Genomic DNA, 14,721 nt, shown 5'->3' on the forward strand with positions numbered 1-14,721 from the left:
CCATCATGACGTCGCAAACCAGGAAAAAGAAGCACGCGCGCGCACACAGCAGCTCAGGAATGAACAAGGAGAGGTGCTTTATAGGAATTTCTACTCCACACACTCAGATACCAGCATTTCTGCACAAATACCTATAACGGCTGACTTCCTCAACATATCGAGGAAAGCGAATACTGACACTCAACATATAACAAAAAACAAACAAATTCCATTCTCATGAACTCTCCTCTGCCGAGCGGCTTTCTCCTGCTCTACCTGGATGCTGACTGTTTCACATCATCTACATTCTGAGTAAAAGCCGTGAAAGGAGAAAAGAACCGCGAAAAATTACACGCATTTGTGCTCCAATAGCTGTAACTGCAAGAAACCGTAGCGCACGCCAATACACTGAGAAAAAGACACCCATTTCTATCACCAGATAATTCTTGCATAATGCCACATACACAGCCGCATTACCCTTGCGTAAAGAAAGCACAGGACAGGGATACACAAATTTCCATAAGTGAGCAGGGAAAAGGCTTCAGTCGAACCGCTCAGAAATAACCGGTGAATCAACGCTTATCGCAACGAAACTCGACGGCTAGCACAACATGACACCAACAACATACTAGCAGCGGGTAAAATTGCAACACTGCTAAACAAGTCCAGACATGCCACGATGACGTCACAAATCAGGAAAAAAAGCACACGCATGCACGCACAGACGACAACGCATTAAACACACGGAGCGCTCAGGAATAATCGTAGCGTTACCGCACATCGCTACGAAGCTCAACGTCTAACACAAGACGGCAGCAACAAGATATTAGCGAAGGGTAAAAATTGCAACACTACTGAACAAGTCTAGACATGCGACATCGAATGCGAAAACACTGGTGATCGGGGAAAAGGCCTAAGCCTGCGGCGGATCATCATAGAGCATACACAACTTCATTTTTCTATTTTGCGTAAACTAAACGCGGTCTGCTTGGAAAACGACGTACAAATTTTCTTAGGGAGCAGAGAAATATATAAATTTGTACTCCGTGCTCAGATACCAGCATTTCTGCTGAAAAACCTTCAAAATTAAGCACTGCTTACTTCGTCAAGATATCGAACACCCAACAAAATCAAACAAACAACCCCACTTCCACTGGTAGAACACTATTCAGCTTTTACGCAGGAGGCTTTCTTCTACATAAAAAGTAGAGAAAATAAGAAAAGAGCAGCGAAATATTACACGCACTTTTGCTCGCATAGCTATCAAAGAAAAAAAATAAATAAAAGAACGACGCACACGCTAATACACTGTGACAAAGACACCCTTTTCTGCTATCAGATAATTATTGCATAATGCTAAATACTCATTTGCATTGGCCCTACGTGAAGAAAGCACAGGACAGGGATACACAATCTATCTTAAGCGAGCACGGAAAGTCACTTCTACTCGAACAGCTTAATACCATAAAGTCTGAATTTTTGCAAAGAAAATAAAGCCTGAACAGCGCTACGAAGGTGACAGACACATACTATCAAACAAACAAACACTTCTTCGAGTCTGTATTATCTTTTAAAAAATAACGAGAGCACACATAAAAAAAATCAAATCGGCTAGGTAGCCTACCAGACGTTGTGCCTTAAAGTTGGCTGCACGCAATGCGCGGAAGCATGCTGTGAAGCCAACTTGCGGTTTTGCTGGATGCACATGAAGTCCGATTCCAATTGGAAATCGCGCTAAGGACGTGCCAAACGTGGAATTTTCGCAAGATTAATCCCAATACCTGGAATTCTGTTCATTTTAGCGGGAATGCTAGCGCTTGTGCTCCATTATTCGAAATTTTCGAATATTCGAATTTCTCGATTATCAAATTTTCGAATACGAATAGGGTTCGAATATCAACAATATTCGAACAATACTCGAAATTTCGAATATTTCGAATATTCGCACACCTCTAGTGAATACTGACACTCAACGATATATAACCAAAAACAAACAAATTCCATTCTCATGAACTCTCCTCTGCCGAGCGGCTTTCTCCTGTTCTACCTGGATGCTGACTTTTTCCCCCCTCACCTACATTCTGAGTAAAAGCAGTGACAGAAGAAAAGAACCGCGAAAAATTACACGCATTTGTGTCACAGGACAGGGATACACAAATTTCTTTAAGTGAGCAGGGAAAAGGCTTAAGTCGTACCGCTCAGGAATAATCGGAGAATCACCGCTTATCACTACGCGGCTAGCGCTTGAACAGCGCTACGAACGTGACAGATACATACTAACAAACAAACAAACATACAAACAAACAAACAAACAAACAAACAAACAAACAAACAAACAAACAAACACTTCTATTCATTTCTATTGATAAAGGCGTAAACCACACTACAAGAACAAAGCACGCTGCTTCAGGAAAGCGTATCAAATGCATCGCAACAGGACCGGCTCTCATAAAATAGCCTGCCCAAAACGAAGACTTCACCAGGTTCGCGAGGTAATCCCATTAAAAACGCTCTCGGTCTATCCTACAGATAGCAATGCAAGCGCTGCTACTCTTATTTTTTAAGCCTCAATACCACGCAATAGTACATAAATGTATCACTCGTGTCACATGAAAAGGCACACACAAAGAACTTACTTGTCAAGTGGGATCCCTGGTTCAGGAAAGCGCGCGCGCCCGCGCGCACACATACACAGACACACACTCACATTTTCACACTCACAAACACAAAGTCTATTCTCACAACCACATAAATCCATATTATTCCTCAGGTCAATAATTATCCTACCATCGTCAAAAGATGGCTCACTCTTGTATGCGATCGCAAAGCGATAGGTCCTCGTTCCGGATGTAATAGGATATCGCCACTCGGCCGACGCGAACCAAAAAAGAAAGAAAGGAATGCGCTTTCGCTATACCTCCACAGGAGGTATCTCTCTGAGCTCTGCTGCTGTTTAAGTGATAAAACAGTGCTCCCGAAACGCGCCCCACGCGAGCCGCGCGCGGACCCGTTCTCGGGACGCGACGCGCGCGATTCCCCGTGCGAGCGCAACGCGGGCCTCGCGGTTTGGACGCGCGCGATCCCTTTCCCCGAGCAGACGCACTGTTTTATCACTTAAACAGCAGCAGAGCTCACCATTGTAGTACCCTCGCGATAAATCTTTTATTCCAGCGCCAGCAGACCCAAGCAGGGTACCCAAGCTTGCAGCCAGCGATGCTGGAATGATTATTTTATTTTATTTCATTTCATTTTGAGTCATTATCGGCTCACCTATTTAGTGAAGACCTATGAACACATGTTAAGTGGTTTGGTTTAAAAATGATGAGAGCTACAGTGTGTAGCGAATGATGTTCACATTTGTCCGTTCTGCTTTATAGTATTCTTGCAAAATATATGGGTGCAAGAAAATAAAAGGAAAACGAAGAAGACAATTCACTCCTGTATGATGAGAGCTGCGTAGAAGCACGGCACCGTTTTCTTTGTGGAGGTATAGCGAACGCGCATTCCTTTCTTTCTTTCTTTGGTTCGCGTCGGCCGAGTGGCGATATCCTATTACATCCGGAACGAGGACCTATCGCTTTGCGATCGCATACAAGAGTGAGCCATCTTTTGACGATGGTAGGATAATTATTGACCTGAGGAATAATATGGATTTACGTGGTTGTGAGAATAGACTTTGTGTTTGTGAGTGTGAAAATGTGAGTGTGTGTCTGTGTATGTGTGCGCGCGGGCGCGCGCGCTTTCCTGAACCAGGGATCCCACTTGACAAGTAAGTTCTTTGTGTGTGCCTTTTCATGTGACACGAGTGATACATTTATGTACTATTGCGTGGAATAGTGGCTTAAAAAATAAGGGTAGCAGCGCTTGCATTGCTATCTGTAGGATAGACCGAGAGCGTTTTTAATGGAATTACCTCGCGAACCTGGTGAAGTCTTCGTTTTGGGCAGGCTATTTTATGAGAGCCGGTCCTGTTGCGATGCATTTGATACGCTTTCCTGAAGCAGCGTGCTTTGTTCTTGTAGTGTGGTTTACGCCTTTATCAATAGAAATGAATAGAAGTGTTTGTTTGTTTGTTTGTTTGTTTGTTTGTTTGTTTGTTTGTATGTTTGTTTGTTTGTTAGTATGTATCTGTCACGTTCGTAGCGCTGTTCAAGCGCTAGCCGCGTAGCGATAAGCGGTGATTCTCCGATTATTCCTGAGCGGTACGACTTAAGCCTTTTCCCTGCTCACTTACAGAAATTTGTGTATCCCTGTCCTGTGACACAAATGCGTGTAATTTTTCGCGGTTCTTTTCTTCTGTCACTGCTTTTACTCAGAATGTAGGTGAGGGGGGAAAAAGTCAGCATCCAGGTAGAACAGGAGAAAGCCGCTCGGCAGAGGAGAGTTCATGAGAATGGAATTTGTTTGTTTTTTGTTATATATCGTTGAGTGTCAGTATTCACTAGAGGTGTGCGAATATTCGAAATTTCGAGTATTGTTCGAATATTGTTGATATTCGAACCCTATTCGTATTCGAAAATTTGATAATCGAGAAATTCGAATATTCGAAAATTTCGAATAATGGAGCACAAGCGCTAGCATTCCCGCTAAAATGAACAGAATTCCAGGTATTGGGATTAATCTTGCGAAAATTCCACGTTTGGCACGTCCTTAGCGCGATTTCCAATTGGAATCGGACTTCATGTGCATCCAGCAAAACCGCAAGTTGGCTTCACAGCATGCTTCCGCGCATTGCGTGCAGCCAACTTTAAGGCACAACGTCTGGTAGGCTACCTAGCCGATTTGATTTTTTTTATGTGTGCTTTCGTTATTTTTTAAAAGATAATACAGACTCGAAGAAGTGTTTGTTTGTTTGATAGTATGTGTCTGTCACCTTCGTAGCGCTGTTCAGGCTTTATTTTCTTTGCAAAAATTCAGACTTCATGGTATTAAGCTGTTCGAGTAGAAGTGACTTTCCGTGCTCGCTTAAGATAGATTGTGTATCCCTGTCCTGTGCTTTCTTCACGCAGGGCCAATGCAAATGAGTATTTAGCATTATGCAATAATTATCTGATAGCAGAAAAGGGTGTCTTTCTCACAGTTTATTAGCGTGTGCGTCGTTCTTTTATTTATTTTTTTTCTTTGATAGCTATGCGAGCAAAAGTGCGTGTAATATTTCGCTGCTCTTTTCTTATTTTCTCTACTTTTTATGTAGAAGAAAGCCTCCTGCGTAAAAGCTGAATAGTGTTCTACCAGTGGAAGTGGGGTTGTTTGTTTGATTTTGTTGGGTGTTCGATATCTTGACGAAGTAAGCAGTGCTTAATTTTGAAGGTTTTTCAGCAGAAATGCTGGTATCTGAGCACGGAGTACAAATTTATATATTTCTCTGCTCCCTAAGAAAATTTGTACGTCGTTTTCCAAGCAGACCGCGTTTAGTTTACGCAAAATAGAAAAATGAAGTTGTGTATGCTCTATGATGATCCGCCGCAGGCTTAGGCCTTCTCCCCGATCACCAGTGTTTTCGCATTCGATGTCGCATGTCTAGACTTGTTCAGTAGTGTTGCAATTTTTACCCTTCGCTAATATCTTGTTGCTGCCGTCTTGTGTTAGACGTTGAGCTTCGTAGCGATGTGCGGTAACGCTACGATTATTCCTGAGCGCTCCGTGTGTTTAATGCGTTGTCCTCTGTGCGTGCATGCGTGTGCTTTTTTTCCTGATTTGTGACGTCATCGTGGCATGTCTGGACTTGTTTAGCAGTGTTGCAATTTTACCCGCTGCCAGTATGTTGTTGGTGTCATGTTGTGCTAGCCGTCGAGTTTCGTTGCGATAAGCGTTGATTCTCCGGTTATTTCTGAGCGGTTCGACTGAAGCCTTTTCCCTGCTCACTTATGGAAATTTGTGTATCCCTGTCCTGTGCTTTCTTTACGCAAGGGTAATGCGGCTGTGTATGTGGTATTATGCAAGAATTATCTGGTGGTAGAAATGGGTGTCTTTTTCTCAGTGTATTGGCGTGCGCTACGGTTTCTTGCAGTTACAGCTATTGGAGCACAAATGCGTGCAATTTTTCGCAGTTCTTTTCTCCTTTCACGGCTTTTACTCAGAATGTAGATGAGGGGAAACAGTCAGCATCCAGGTAGAGCAGGAGAAAGCCGCTCGGCAGAGGAGAGTTCATGAGAATGGAATTTGTTTGTTTTTTGTTATATGTTGAGTGTCAGTATTCGCTTTCCTCGATATGTTGAGGAAGTCAGCCGTTATAGGTATTTGTGCAGAAATGCTGGTATCTGAGTGTGTGGAGTAGAAATTCCTATAAAGCACCTCTCCTTGTGCATTCCTGAGCTGCTGTGTGCGCGCGCGTGCTTCTTTTTCCTGGTTTGCGACGTCATGATGGCATGTTGGGGCTTGTTTAGCAGTGTTGCAATTTTACCCGCCGCTATTATCTTGTTGTTGTTATCTTGTGTTAGCCGCGTAGCGATGTCCAGTGACTCTGCTATTATTCCTGAGGTCTTAAGCCTTTTCCCTGCTCACCTAAAGAAAGTTGTGTATCCCTGTCCTGTGCTTTCTTTGCGACAATGCGTCTGTGTATGTGGCACTATCAGATAGCAGACATGAGTGTCTTTTTCTTGGTTTATTGGCATATGCTTCAGGTTTTCTAAGTCAAGCACAAGTGCGCGCAAGTTTTCGCTGCTCTCTTCCTCAAATCACCGATTTTACGCAGAAGAAAGTCGCATGGTACAGCTGAGAAGAGGGTTTCTCTGATTGTTTGTTAGATGTTGGTAGGAGCTCGGTATGTTGAGGAAGTCAGCTGTATCCGTAAAGAAATGCTTGCATCTGAGCGCAGGATAGGAATTCCTGAAGCACGGCACCCTCAGTGTAAATTAATTATTTTGGATGTGAGTCTGCTTCCCTGCATGACAAGGCTGAAATGGGAAGAGAGAAAAAATTGGAGCGCTTCATTAGTAGCGATCCAAGTAATAGGGCAATTATAGTTTCCATAGAAAGTAGAATTTTAATGGGCTCCTAAAATTATAGTTTTGTAGAAGCTTTTCTAAACTGCAATGCAATAATCATTAATATAGTATAGGAATGCCATCATGTTCCCGTAAAGGCGTTCTGTCTTGTGCTTTGGAGCGCGCGAATAGAACTTTGCTCCCAGGCTTTCCCGCCTTTTTGCTCGCAATGCGCGAATGGAACTTTGCCCCCCGGCTTCCGCGCCTTTTTTGCTCGCAGGTGTAGCCTCAGACAACGAATGTAGAAAGGGTCATGTATTACATAAGCCTGGAGGTGATGTGGAGTGGACTCTCTTATCATTTTAAAGAGCAGTGGTAGTTTACTGTAATTCTAATGACCATGATGAGCCTTTGGGGTGAAAATCGTTAATATGCAGGGTGCTTTTTTGTTGAATTTTAATGAGAGAATGAATGTCATTAAGAGTAGGACAAAGGAAATAATCTTGCAATTCAATAATTAATAGGAGTCTTTGCCGCTGTCTTCTTCTTCAGACAGGATGTGATGACGTCACGCAGTCTGTAGCAATGCGTTGACTGTTACTGAAAAAAGTGTAGCAAAATGGTGTGTATTCCCCTGGACAGATTTATGATGAGCACTGTTTTTGAACAAGAGGAGTGTGTGTGCTTAGAAATAGTTTGATGCTGGTTTCCTTCTTTGTTTCTTTTTGCTTTTTCCCCCTTGTTGTCTGACAAACATGCACTGACATGCCTGGGCTTGTTCTGACATGCTTTCCTTCTACATGTAGCTTTTTTTCTTTTTGTACAAGAAATATTCTTGACGATATTGCTGCCTTGAATGGGAGTAGAGCTATTCTTAATAATTTTGCGATTCATTTAGTTCAGAGAGTAACCGCGAGGGGGACAGGTGTGTGACTTTATTCAGGAGGAACAAAGCGTCATTATTCACTTAGCTGCATGGCTCTCGGCTGAGATGGACATGTCTTGCTGAACCATTATTTTTTCCCTGTACAGTAAGACTTTGGGAATGAAATGCTACAATCGCCTCTTTTCTATGGTGCTCTTCTGCAATAGTTCCTTATGCAATCATTATAGTAGAATAAAGGAAATAATCTTGGGATAGTGATTCAATAAATAACAGGTCCCATGTCTAGAGCGTACGCGTCCTTGAGCCACGCACCTGCATGATGACGTCATACCACGAGACCATTGTTTCAGGTTGACCTTGTCTAGAGGAGCATTAGTGGAGAAAAACAGGGTAGCCCTGAAACAATAGGATGACGTCACGACCAATGAGAACGGCCTGCAGGGGGCGCAAGGATTCACTTCTCTCTTGGACACTGACGGGTCTGGACACGCAAATTCTGTCTCCTGGCGTTGACCGTCAGTGGAAGAGCGTAGCTTCGGTGGGGTTCTGTCTGCCACTGATGGGGTGCGGATGTGTGGTTCGTCACTGGTGAATGGTGTTCGACGATGCAGGTGGATTTTGTGACGAGCGGATATACAATGAGGGAATGCTATGAACGGGAAAAATGATGGTGAGTGTCTTTTTCACTCTGTTCAAGTGTTTGTTTGTTTTCCTCTGTTGCCCAGCAGTCGTACAATTTGTCCTGACGTGTTCTGACATGCCCCGATATGCATGCTTTCCTGTGTTGACGTTTTGTATTTTTTTCTTTTTTGACAAGGAACATTGTTGTCTTGACGATAGTGCTGCCCTGAGTTCTGCGATCCTGTTTACCCGTACTCTGTGTTGATTTGTTGAGTACCTAGTCCTCTTATTTGCCATTGATGAAGTTACGTGTTAGGATATCTTGTTCTTTTGCAAGTCTCATTTAGTAAGACTTTGGAATTCCTACGATCAGCTTTCATGCATGGTGCTCTTCTCCAATAGTTTCCTATTCAATCGTTATAGAACAATAAAGGAAATAATCTTGGGATAGTGATTCAATAAATAATATGTCCCCTGTCTAGAGCGTACGCGTCCTTGAGCCACGCAGCTGCATGATGACGTCATACTGTGGCTTCATTGTAAATTGTAAATTGTAAAAAAACAGGGTAGCCCTGAGACAATAGGATGACGTCACAACCAATGAGAACGGCCAGCAGGGGGCGCAGGAATGCTATTCTCTCTTAGCCTCACGACCAATGAGAATGGCCAGCAGGGGGCGCAGGAATGCTCTTCACTCTTAGCCTCTCGGAGGTGGTCGCCCCAGAGGGCGCTAGGAGCGCGTATGCGTAGCGGCCGCGGAGCGGCGCCTCAGTCAGTTTCTCTCCGGCTGTCGCGGAAAGCGGACGTGGGCTCCCCGCGCTCGCTCAGTTTCTGGCTGGCTGTCACGGAGAGCAGTCGCATCGGTCTGCGCTCCTACTGTGGTGAGGTGATTTGTTGTTTAACTAATGCTTTCGCCAACTTTGTTCCCGCTTTGTTTGAGATTTTCGTGCCCGTGCACGCCGGGTGCTGGTTGCTGTTGTCCGGGCATCCCCGCCATTTTCTATCTTCTTCTGCCTTGGGATCGGGAGTAGCGCTGGCGTGATTCTGAATAATTTTGTTGTGAGATTAGTTGAGAAAGTAACCGCTAGGGGGTGCAGCTGTGGGGCTTTATACAGGAGAAAAAAACCATTACGAGTCAGTTTCTGCCTGCCTCTCGGATGGAGCAGTCGCATGGTTCTATGCTCCTGTTCTGGTGGGCTCATTTGTTGTGTAACTAATTGTTTTTTCCTGTTAGCTATTGATGGTTTGCATACTCTTGCTTTCCCAGCCTCTGTATTACAAGTGTTTTTCTCCTTGCATGCCCAGAGCTGTCCTAACTTGCCCAGACATGCCGTGATGACGTCACAGCTGACGTCACAGGATGTCCGGAACTTGTGGTCATAGCTGCAATGCTTTGCTACCTGCCTCTGTGCTCCGTCGCCCAGCGACGGTCAGCGGCCTTTCCGGGCCGCTTTCTTCAAGATGGCATCGTTGATCTTCAACTAAACTCCTTCTCTCCACTCTCTCTCTATCTATTTTTTATTTTTTATGACCACGTCTATCCGGAAACGCACAGGATGGTCTGGACACTAGTTAGACGCTCCCCAATTAGTGTGATGACTCATTGGATGATGCTGATTAATGTGGGGGGTCCCAATTAGCTCTAATTGCTAATTAATGGCGTCCAGAAGCCTTGTAGCGTTTCCGGATAGACGTGGTCAGTACTTACTACTCAACTTTACCAAAGGTACTACATGTCGGATTAAATGTGGCATAAACTATTACGTGCTCGGTCTTCAGAACATTTGATTTCGAAGTATGGAAGGTCCAGAGTATGCTGATTTTTTTTTACCCTTCCAGTTTGTTCGAGAAGTGCCCTTACCAAGGCGTTTAGTTGGAAGAAAAAGCGCCAAATAGCAGCTCTCATACGCTGGCCAGAAATGAAACATGAAGGAAGAACTTGATATTGGCAGAATGTTAAGGCCACGCTCATTCATTCTATATCAGTAACGTCCACCAAGATGCAAAACCCTGCTCAACAGGTCACCTTTCTCGTTTTCGCGACTATGACGAACTTTGACCTCGCCTAAATCGAGAGCAGTTCAACATTGGGCCGTAAGACTCTGGAAAATATCTTTATTTGCAGTGAGAATTGCATGATAATCTTTGGAAGCAAAACCGAGAGGGCTCAAGCACGACCTTTGAGTGATTTCGCCTGCAATTAGAAAGTGCACACTTGTGATCTTCTTTGGCAGCATTCATGGATTGTTGCCTTAAGGAACAAATTCAAAAACGAGCGGCGTAAGGTGCAGTCAAACAGAAGGGTCGTGGAAGCAAGCGAGCAGTTTGCTACGTCAAGGAAAAGAGTAGCAAACGTTGAGGAAACTGACTTTTCCGAGGAAACACTTCAAAGAAGAAAAGTGAAGAAAGTAGCTGTAAGCTTTTAGCTACAAAAATTCGTTTTTAACTTAGTGAGTGATTTTGTTTTGTACTTGTTATAGTTATTCACAAGATTTCGATAACTAACCTATGACGGTCGCCCCAGCGCTTAGCAGATATTAGCTGTTCAATGAGTACTTTAAAGTACTGATCTCCATAAATTTGGCGAGCTGGTTGTTAAACTGCATAAAAAGCAGTTCTGAAAAATACTGCAAGCGTATCCGCCCTCTTCGTCAGAGTGCCAAGGTTGTATGGTGGAGCCAGTCGTAAATTTGAAATGTATCTGGGATAAGGTGTCAGAGCTTTAATTTACTAATTTCAAGTAACTAAGTTATTGTAACCAATTACTTTTACTGTAAATAACTACTGTAGCAGCAATCGGCCATTGCTAATGACAGTCACATTCAATAAACGTCTGTAGCACTGGTAGCGTTGCATGTTCCCAGTGCAGTTGTTCTGAAGGCTGCACGTCCCTGTCTAAACATGCCCCAACTGCAAATAGGCACTTTTCCAAACGAACAAGTGCAACAACAAGTTACACTTTACTTAGTTCACTTTTTACTCACAATTCATATTTCACACTCATATTTCTTGTAGTTTACATGCCACGCAGTGCCCTCAAGCACCAATTGAAAACTATCGATTATTAACTTTGCAATTTACAGTAGTGGCATTTTATATATTTGTCTCCACAAGCTGTAGAGGGGAAAATGTTAAGTGAGAGTGTTGTATGCAAATTCATACAAAACATGTACTTAAAATGTGAGTCACTGGCACTTCTGAATGTACAGAAATCAGGAGAATTGTATCACATATTTTACAACAATGACATCTGAGAGAGTTTTCTTTTTGGACAGCATAATCATGTAAGTGCCTCTGGTGCGGAGGATGACGTCAGCATTACAGAGCACGAACAGTGGCTCCTCAAAGGAGCAAAAAGGCCTAAGCCTGATGAGGTTCAGGTCATGAGTCGAATGGATGCCACCTTCAGCCGAAGAGCCACAGCGCTGGCAGAACTCCCCTCCATAGCCACAGTGAAGGAGATTTTCCCGTATCTCATGGATTCCGCAAGGGTAGGTGTTATCTAAAAAAAAGGCTTTAGAGACCGCACAGGGTTGTTCAAGGTGAAAGCTTACAATCCAGGTAAAACAGTTACAGACTTCTAGAAACTTCACTGCAATTGGTTGTTGGTTGGGTGAAATGATGTGAAATCAGGTACATCAGGTGAAATGATAAAAAAGACCCATTGTGCAGATTTGTTTGTGGCTTTTAGTAAATATACCCTTCAAAGTGAATTGCGACGCATTATGACCACCTCTGCCATAGAAAGTAGGGTGGTATAGGACATTTACGATTTCTTGGAATGTGCGGCTTTTATTTTCCATCATTTACGGAGTCTAGGTTGAATATTTTCCTGAAAAGATCTTTCGTGTCATCTTTTAAGCATTCAATGCACCATCGTGTGAAGTTCATATGTTCCGAGTGTCAGTATTAGAAGGCAGGTTCTTTATTTTCGGGCCAGCATTTTTTATTTATATTTGTTTTAAACACTTGTGGGTCATGTTGTGAAGCAGCGCAGGGCCTTCATGATGGTCGCATTCAATGGCAGTGATATATGGCGAATTGTGGTGCGTGGAGCAATGGGCCCATTGCTATTGTTACATTTTCCTTTAAAGCTCTAGGCATAGGCTGGTAAAATTTTATTCGAATAAACCATGGTGAGATCATGTTAAAAAATTATGACAAAAATGCTTTATGGGTGTTCACAAAGCTGCTTCTGTTGCAATATCTGTTGATTGTTGTCTTGAAAATTGTTGGCACAAACAGTACTCTAAGCTCGATGAGTTCCTTCCGACAATTTCTCCACATGCTGCAATCAGTTGCTACAATCTACTAAGTGCTCGCTGCAGCACTTAGGAGGATGGGCATCTATTGGGGTCAACCCTAGAATTAGGAATTTGAGTTTGGGTGGGAGTAATGTGAGGTGTACACCAAAAACTAGGGCGCTCTTTATTGATAACTCGGCGTACAACAGGGGCAAATTCTGTATTGTTGCTCTTACATATGCAGTCCTCATGTGTATATTTTCTGTCATCTGTCAGTTTTGTAGGGAATACCAAAGACTTCAGGGTGAGGACCCTCTATGTGGTACATCATCTGGATTAAAGAAGATCGGGGAGCTTGCTGTGTCACGAAGAATAAAATGCGAAGAGGACCTCCTCCAGAAAATAGAGGAAGCACACTCCCTCTCATGCGGTGAAACACGTCGGAACCGTAAGTATACTTCCTACTGTTCATTTATAATTCATTGTGTTATATCGTATGCTGAGCGTCTTGTTTTTACCAGCAACATATTAAGAAAATTAAAAATGGCAAGTTACAGTAGCACAGGTTTTATTTTACATAACAGTCGTTCTGCCTTGAAGCTGGTAGGAATAATGACACTTGTGCAATTAACCTTCTAACAAACAAAAATAGTATTTCTATTAATTTTTTTGACAATTTTTTTAACACCAAGACAGTTGAATTGAAAGCAATCACTGTACAAGCAGTTCCATTTTGAAAATAGCTCTTCCAAGTTATAGGCAAAATACAAGACTTAGTTTCGGTTTCACGCTTATAGGTTGGTAACCATGTTACAGGGAGAGAGAGAGTACACTTCCCCGGGAGCAACTGACAGAACATGATCACGCGCAGCAACGCTCTAAGCATACTCTAAGTTAATCTACTTATATATGTGTGTGTAATGCAAGACAAATAAATCCAACTCGTTTGAAGCCTACAGAAATCAGAAGTGGGATCGACTCGCCATTTTCATCATCAGCCCAGGCGAAAATTTGAGCTGGGAAGTCAACTGGTACAGCTTGGGACAAAAGTTCACGGAACACGGCACTGACGTATTTCTTCATCGGGACCTCCCCCTTCGAGATATTACGAAGAGATCGAATAAGAAACAGGTGACCGGATATTCTGTCCGTCCCTCAGTTTGTGTGTCCACTCCTGTTTGCCGCCAGGGTGTCACCCAAATAGAGAAGTGTGACACTCCGGTGTTCCGTAAACTTTTGTCCCAAGCTGTACCAGCTCGTTCCCAGTTCGCACCAACTGGTGGTCAACTGGAACCAACTGGTACCAAACTGGTGGCATCTGGAAAGTAAACTGGTACCAGTTCAAGCTGGGCTGGTGGCAACTGGGCACTTTGTGGTACCAGTTCAAGCTGGGCTGGTGGTAACTGGAAAGCGAACTGGTACCAGTTCAAGCTGGGCTGGTGGTAACTGGAAAGTGAACTGGTACCAGTTCAAGCTGGTCTGGTGGCAAGTGGGCACTGTGTGCAACCAGTTGAAGCTGGGATGGCGTCAACTGGAAAGTGAACTGGTACCAGTTCAAGCTGGACTGGTAGCAACTGGAAGTGAGGTGGTGCCAGTTCGAACTGGACCAGTTTACATATTTGGGGGAAGTTTCGGTTTCAGTGCCGGGACAGGTTAATATGAAGATTGCAAGATGAAGTTATAAAAACGATCAGAAAGTAACTTTATTAGTAGAAATAATCATATTTCAATTTTTGGTAAAGTTCGTTAGTGTTAACGAAAGTTATTTTGGAACTCTTATAGTTGTATTTTGTGCGTTCCTGCTCCCGCGATGAATCATGCGTTTACTGTTCAACGGTCGCTTGCTTAGCAGCATGCTTTTACAGCGATTTTTGCCCGTTATGTTCTTAGCGTGATGTGTGACATAGGCGTTGGTTTTATAATCTAAAGGATTTGGCTGCAAGTTACGACAGTGCGACAGTGCAATGAGCGCCAGCGGTCGGGCGGGTGGGTCTTATAGGATTACAGATAAAATGGTTAAAAAGCAAGCGAGCTGGTGGCTAAGATCCATGACGAAATTACAGGA

General features: G+C 43.4%; 1 long non-coding RNA gene across 1 annotated transcript; it reads left to right on the top strand.

Annotated features, from left to right (window-relative positions):
• Positions 1–11,786: 11,786 nt before the first annotated feature.
• Positions 11,787–13,698, top strand: LOC135372742 (uncharacterized). The gene is made up of 3 exons (XR_010416096.1): positions 11,787–11,903; positions 12,933–13,104; positions 13,609–13,698. It is a non-coding gene; the product is annotated as an uncharacterized LOC135372742 (long non-coding RNA).
• Positions 13,699–14,721: the final 1,023 nt, after the last annotated feature.

This window comes from Ornithodoros turicata, unplaced genomic scaffold (genome assembly GCF_037126465.1).
Source record: "Ornithodoros turicata isolate Travis unplaced genomic scaffold, ASM3712646v1 Chromosome17, whole genome shotgun sequence".
NCBI classification, from domain to species: domain Eukaryota; kingdom Metazoa; phylum Arthropoda; class Arachnida; order Ixodida; family Argasidae; genus Ornithodoros; species Ornithodoros turicata.